At 39.7% G+C, this 7,561-nt stretch overlaps 1 protein-coding gene across 2 annotated transcripts in view; it reads right to left on the bottom strand.

Moving 5' to 3' along the window:
• The window catches only part of LOC116038912 (calsyntenin-2), a 257,904-nt gene that overhangs the window by 62,078 nt on the left and 188,265 nt on the right, over window positions 1-7,561 (bottom strand). The window lies entirely within an intron of this gene.

Genomic DNA, 7,561 nt, shown 5'->3' with positions numbered 1-7,561 from the left:
GAAATGAAACAAACAAGATGTGCTTTAACTGCAGACTTTCAGCTTTAATTGGAGGGTATTTACATCCAAATCAGGTGAACGGTGTAGGAATTACAACAGTTTGTATATGTGCCTCCCACTTTTTAAGGGACCAAAAGTAATGGGACAATTGGCTGCTCAGCTGTTCCATGGCCAGGTGTGTGTTATTCCCTCATTCTCCCATTTACAAGGAGCAGATAAAAGGTCCAGAGTTCATTTCAAGTGTGCTATTTGCATTTGGAATCTGTTGCTGTCAACTCTCAATATGAGATCCAAAGAGCTGTCACTATCAGTGAAGCAAGCCATCATTAGGCTGAAAAAACAAAACAAACCCATCAGAGAGATAGCAAACATTAGGTGTGGCTAAATCAACTGTTTAGAACATTCTTAAAAAGAAAGAACGCACCGGTGAGCTCAGCAACACCAAAAGACCTGGAAGACCACGGAAAACAACTGTGGTGGATGACCGAAGAATTCTTTCCCTGGTGAAGAAAACACCCTTCACAACAGTTGGCCAGATCAAGAACACTCTCCAGGAGGTAGGTGTATGTGTGTCAAAGTCAACAATCAAGAGAAGACTTCACCAGAGTGAATACAGAGGGTTCACCACAAGATGGAAACCATTGGTGAGCCTCAAAAACAGGAAGGCCAGATTAGAGTTTGCCAAACAACATCTAAAAAAGCCTTCACAGTTCTGGAACAACATCCTATGGACAGATGAGACCAAGATCAACTTGTACCAGAGTGATGGGAAGAGAAGAGTATGAGCACCTCATCAGTGAAGCATGGTGGTGGTAGTGTCATGGCGTGGGCATGTATGGCTGCCAATGGAACTGGTTCTCTTGTATTTATTGATGATGTGACTGCTGACAAAAGCAGCAGGATGAATTCTGAAGTGTTTCGGGCAATATTATCTGCTCATATTCAGCCAAATGCTTCAGAACTCATTGGACGGCGCTTCACAGTGCAGATGGACAATGACCCGAAGCATACTGTGAAAGCAACCAAAGAGTTTTTTAAGGGAAAGAAGTGGAATGTTATGCAATGGCCAAGTCAATCACCTGACCTGAATTCGATTGAGCATGCATTTCACTTGCTGAAGACAAAACTGAAGGGAAAATGCCCCAAGAACAAGCAGGAACTGAAGACAGTTGCAGTAGAGGCCTGGCAGAGCATCACCAGGGATGAAACCCAGCGTCTGGTGATGTCTACGCGTTCCAGACTTCAGGCTGTATTGACTGCAAAGGATTTGCAACCAAGTATTAAAAAGTGAAAGTTTGATTTATGATTGTTAATCTGTCCCATTACTTTTGGTCCCTTAAAAAGTGGGAGGCACATATACAAACTGTTGTAATTCCTACACCGTTCACCTGATTTGGATGTAAATACCCTCAAATTAAAGCTGAAAGTCTGCAGTTAAAGCACATCTTGTTCGTTTCATTTCAAATCCATTGTAGTGGTGTATAGAGCCAAAAAGATTAGAATTGTGTTGATGTCCCAATATTTATGGACCTGACTGTATATATATATATATATATATATATATATATATTATACAAATAACAAAAAAGCAGCAATTACGCCCTATATTTACGTTTCATTGTTAGGCAGCACCCTTGAGTGGCCATAGTAATTATGACGGGAGCAAAGCAGGAAGTAAGGTAACAAACTGCCAAACTTCTTGTAAGGAGAAGGCTGGTTAGGATGGTGGATACATCAACCAAACACAGGACTTTCACGGGTTCAACTTAAAATAAACAGCAAAAAAGAAAAGTACTTTACAGAAAACAGACTAAGTCCCGTTCTGCGCCACATGCGTAACTTGAAGTGACTTAACAAATGTACTGATTATTATAAGCCAAACCACAATCTTTTTCTAAACTTAACTAGGTAGTTTTGTTGCTTAAACCTAACCAAACTGCAACCGTTTTACTACATAAATGACGTGTTTAAAACCGCAACTGTTACCCTTAGATATGAGGACGGAAAACGTTCCTATGGGTCATATTAGAGGGTAGGAATAAACAACCAATATGGTCTTATGGTTTGGAGGACTTGCTGCTCGATTGGTTACTTAGTTGGTGTTAATGTGCATGCAAAAAGTGTACTATAGTATGAAGATTTATAGTTATAAATAATTGTATGTAATATGGAATTTGGAAACAGCCAAAATGTCATTTTAGAAGGTGCTGAGCCCCAATGACAATTGCATACATTTAAACATATATTTAAAAGAGGCCTAGATTTATGGGGTGCATTTTATAGCTAGAAAATCCCAAAACAGGTGTGTCAAAATGGGTTGGGTTTGGCAGACTATGTATCCAAGCCAATATGGTAGGCTATGTAAGTTATAAAAATGTGTCTCTTTAAAGTGACTACATGTAATTTTGTTATGTTTCATCATACAATGATCTTACATGACCTGTAACAGCAAACGAGACTAACTCTGCCTATTGTATGACTCTGTTATTGTATCTAGCTAGGTAAAAGGTAGCAGGAGATTTCTTTATTTAGGCCTTATTTTATTTTAATGTTATTTTAGAAGTTATCTGTTGTAGTTATGGCTGATACTGGGGCAGGGCCATCACAGGAAAAAAGGAAATTAAATGAAGAACCAAAAGCTAAAAGGGAAAAGGAAATTGAAAGACGGCGGGCGAAAACATGAGTCAACTTCGGTCGGGCTTTTAACAGATGGAGACAATTACTGAATTGTAAATCACTCAAAACCCACCCCGAATTGGCCCTCAGGTATGTAATAAGTCTATTTTCATTCATTCATTCATAAAATAACTTTACAATGTGCAATGTGGTTGTACGTCAGAAGCCTACATTAAATGATGTACCCCTTCAATTTAGCGCAGATGTTTTATTCCTTTCAGTCCGTGTATATGTTGGCCTACTATTTTCTTTTCACTTGTCCCCCTGTAACGTTACTTGTGTAAAGCATCCGTGGGTTTCATGAAATGCGCTCCAAATGCGCTTCATCCAAAGTAGGCTAAGTTACCGTATGCAATACTGGAAATGCAACGATGCATCTGTAACTTATTCTCTTATTGTAAATGAATGACTTTCTGTCTGAGCAAAACATTCATCGCAACTATATGACTATACGACCTCCCCGTAAAGCTAACTCAGTCATCTGCAGTGGGCAATACAGCACCATAAAGAAAAGACTTTTACGATAGCAGGTGTGGTAAAAACACTACTGCTTTTGTCCAAAGCGGCCGCTAGAATCAACACAAACTGAAAGTTACATATAGCCACTTTAAAACAAATTTGAAAATATTATAAATATGATAAATATAACATAATATAAATATCTGTCATCACTACATTTCAAATGTTACAGCATCATTTTAAGATCTGCCTATAGAGCAGCACCTGAGATGATAGAAACACATTTCTTTTAAAATAGTCTTATAAAAGCTGCAATGGGAGCATTTCTAATGAAATTGCACTTTTCCTCGATCTGCTGGATTCTGTGGGAAGCCTCCTTAAAGACACCAATACCACGTTTAGTGTAACTCTAATTCTATTTCTCCCTTTGAGGATCGAGTTAAAATGACAATTTAATCCCGGTGTTTAGAGTGGAGACACTAAATCGGTATAAAGGAGCCAAAAACTGCTTTCTGAGGTTCTCCACCTTCTCTTTTCTCTGCCTTTATTTTCATCCTGCTTATGATGTCTGCAGACTAAGCGGACTACTTGAGACATCCCACGTCCTCTTTCTCATCATGGGGGAGCCCAAGGGAATCCAAGGCTAGTTGGGATATATATACGCTGTAATCCCTGCAGCATGTCTGCCCCAAGGTCTGCTCTCCCCACTGCGAGGTTTTCACGTTGCTCTTTAGTCACTATCCAAAGTTCATAGCCATGGGTGAGGGCCAGAACATAACTGTAGATCGACTTGTAAACTGACAGCACAGCCGCCCGATATACGTCTACATGATTACAGCACCCGCCTGATGAGAGTGTGATTCTTAAAGTCTCTCCCTTGGGAAAAACCTTCACCCCAGACATAAATACGTATATCTTTTATCTTTTCCCTAAACTCCTCTGCCATTTTTTCTCTCCCATTCAGTCACTCCCTGTTGTTTTATCCTTATTACATCTCCCTCTCTTATTCCCTTTCACTCTCTTAGTCTTTGCAATCATGATCCCTCAATGTCGCCTTGACACTGCAGTGGCACTATGAAGGAAACTCTGATCTCAACAGGCAGAGAGACAGGGACTGAGGAAGTGTAATCACTCTACATATATGTGTGTGTGGGTGTGTTGGTGTGTGTCGTGCACTAGTGTCTATACTATGACCATTTCCTGTTTGTGTATACATCCATGTGTCAACAATGTGTCTTCAATTTGCTAGCAAGTGTGTGTGAAAGAACTGATCTTTCTTCCTTCCTCTTCTACACTTCACCCTGCAAACACACACACACGCACACACACACACACACACACACACACACACACACACACACACACACACACACACACACACACACACTTCCTTTTACATTGAAGACTAGAGAATTCCTAGGTCAAACAGTGGATCAGAGAAGAGAGATGAGTGGAGTGCAAGGCCGGCGCTAGCAGGATCAGGTGTGGGTTCAGCCAACCCAAATGTGAGCCTTACCTACCCAATCAAAAGTTTAGAAAATGCGTTTAGCCACTCGAAGAAATAGCACTGAAAAAAACAGTACTGTTTCTAACTTATGATTTCGTGAGCGCAGTCCCCCTGTGCCCACCCCATCTTATTGTGTTCAGGCAAAAACACATACAATGCTCTGAAGCAGACCCTACTGTCTCTGTAAAAACAGAGATGAGCAGCATGGCTTCTGTGGTCAGTGTTGCAGCATCAGTTGATTATAATGGACGCACTCTGGTATGCTGCGGCAGGCTTATTGCTGTAGTTTTAGGTTTTCACGTCTGATGAAGAGCAGCGTACAGCCTCTTCCCTAAACTTTGTCTTGTCTCCTCCAGAGACCAGAGTCTTAAACGGGGCTCCGTGTCTGTCAGACTGTCTGAATGAGATACTACCATATTAGCAGAACGTAATGTAATGAACAGATGACTATATGGTGGATTTTTTCTAGAAATATTGTAAATTTATTCTGGTAATATTACAAGTTTCTCTCAAAATATGTCCACTATTTATTCTCTAAATCTCAGAGAACACAGATGGGATAAGTAATATTTTGAATGTGGAGAAAATAAAAAATAATTAATAATTAATATATTTTTATATTTTGAATTGTTACCAGTGTTTTCCTTTACATAGCCTAAAAAAAGACATTTCCACCATAAATTGATGCAGAAACAGGAAAAAATTGACCATAACACAGGAAATTGAGTTTTTACTGCTGAAGATTATCTGGGGGAGCAGACGCCCCAACTAATGTGTCCCAACCAATGTTGAAATGAAACCTAAGCCCCTGGGTTGCCACGCCAGCTGACATTTGGCTAGATTTTTTGTGCCATCTAACTAGGGATTGGGCTACTAGTCCGCTTTTCTAAACTCTGGCCTACCTGCCACCAGTTGCCCACCTATTATTTCTACAGCCCACCCTAATATAGCAGGTTAAAAATGGCCCAGGTGGAGAGAATGAAAGAAACACAAACATGAGGGGAACTGATAGAAAACAAAAGGGGAAAGTAAGAAATAATCAAGCCAAGAAAGGGAAAAAGAAAAAGAACAAAGGAAGAACAAATTCAGGACACAGACACATAGGCAAAAGTCAAAAAGGAAACAGTGAAAGTAATAAGAGAAAACAAGCTAATACCAAAGAGGGGGTGGAAAGTGCTAAAGCAGCAGCCAGACAGCCTCAGTCTGAGATTAGAGAGGAAGCAAGAAAGGAAGATTTAGAGGAAATGGGAAAGGGAAGTGCAGAGCCACTTATTTTTCTCCTTCCTCCCTTTAATTCATCCTCTTTCTACTCTTATCTGAGATCAGGACCATTGGCTGCCACACGCACACGCACACGAACACACACACACACACACACACACACACACACACACACACACACACACACACACACACACACACACACACACACACATACACACACACACACACACACACACACACACACACACACACTTGACTAGCATACTTGAGAGTGGAGCAGAGAATGCAGCTCCCCGCCTCAAAAGAGCCTGGGACTTCGGAGATACTCGGAGAGAGGTAGGCTCTCGACTCTCCACCAACTTTACTGCTAACACACTGCACTCTGTCACTACAAGTCTCTGAAACCCATTTAAATATCATTAGATCATATCTAAAAAGTTTTATTGGTTTGAAAGTTTTCTTTCTGTATATCTTTGTCATGATTTAAAGCTAGATGGTTTAACTCTCAGAAGAAGAAATAACACTCTTTCTTTTCCTCTTACCTGAGTTGAAATCATAAGCAATAAAACGCTCCTTTGCTCAATTCAATACACTCGAGGGTTGAGCTGCTATTAATTGGTCTGATATGACCAGTGGCCTATGGTTGGCTAATATTAGCCACTGTTAACAAACATTAGATAGAAATTGCTGTTATGATGCATATTACTTAGCCTGCGGACACAGCTGACTATATGAGGAAGAGTGATTGTGTGTAAAGTGAACGCCTGAAGAAGTGAGTGGCAATAAATCCACATTGGGTTGCTGCCAATTTGTATCAGTGGCCACACACAGTACTGCAACCACAAAAATACAGTGTGACCCAAAAAGCATTTTCCCTGTAGACCACCACAATGAAAGAGATGTTTGTAAAACCGTTAACAGGACACCTGCAAACACGTTCAATTATTACGTTCAATTATTACTCTTTGTATTATGAATTTTGCATCCATGAAGATTTTTGATTTGTCAAACCTTTTCCAAAGTAAGAAACATAGCAAAAGACTGCTAACATTGATATAAACAATGCAGATTATATATATATATAAATATATATATATTCATACATACATACATATTATGTAGGGCATTGGCCCTACATAATGTATAACTGTGTCACTACCAAATTTATCAGATTTATCAATTTGTCGGAATTGTATCACAGTGAAGTGTAGTTAAGTTTCTCTGTTCTCTAAAAGTGCTCTTGGTTTAGTTTCTCCCTTTGATTTGTGTGTTAATTAGCAAAAGTCCTTCAACCTGTGTTGATCGGTCATTCTTTACACCTGTGACAGCCTGGTCTTTGCACTGGACATTTGGATTAAACTAAAGAGAGCAATAGCTGTAAAGTTAAATGGCTCGTGTGTGAGAGAAAATCACAACATCCATCTCTCTCCATGTGTCTGCATCTTAATCCTCACTTCAAAGTTGTCACATACTAGCCTCTTAAGACTGATCTTTCTTGCTGTGCATTCAGCATTTTCAGCAGCAACCATCTTTTAAACTTGCAATGACTTGAAAAATCGTTATGATGTCATAGTATGGTTTGTTGTCTATCCAATAAAAATGTATTTTATAGGTAAAAACATGTGTTTTATAGGTTTACCTAACAATAGGTCTGCTTCTCTTCATAGTCGTCAGATTCATCTACCAACCCTTATA

The sequence above is a fragment of the Sander lucioperca genome, chromosome 5 (assembly GCF_008315115.2).
Source record: "Sander lucioperca isolate FBNREF2018 chromosome 5, SLUC_FBN_1.2, whole genome shotgun sequence".
NCBI classification, from domain to species: domain Eukaryota; kingdom Metazoa; phylum Chordata; class Actinopteri; order Perciformes; family Percidae; genus Sander; species Sander lucioperca.
Note: the sequence above shows the minus strand (reverse complement) of the source record. Positions and strands in the feature narration are given on the sequence as shown.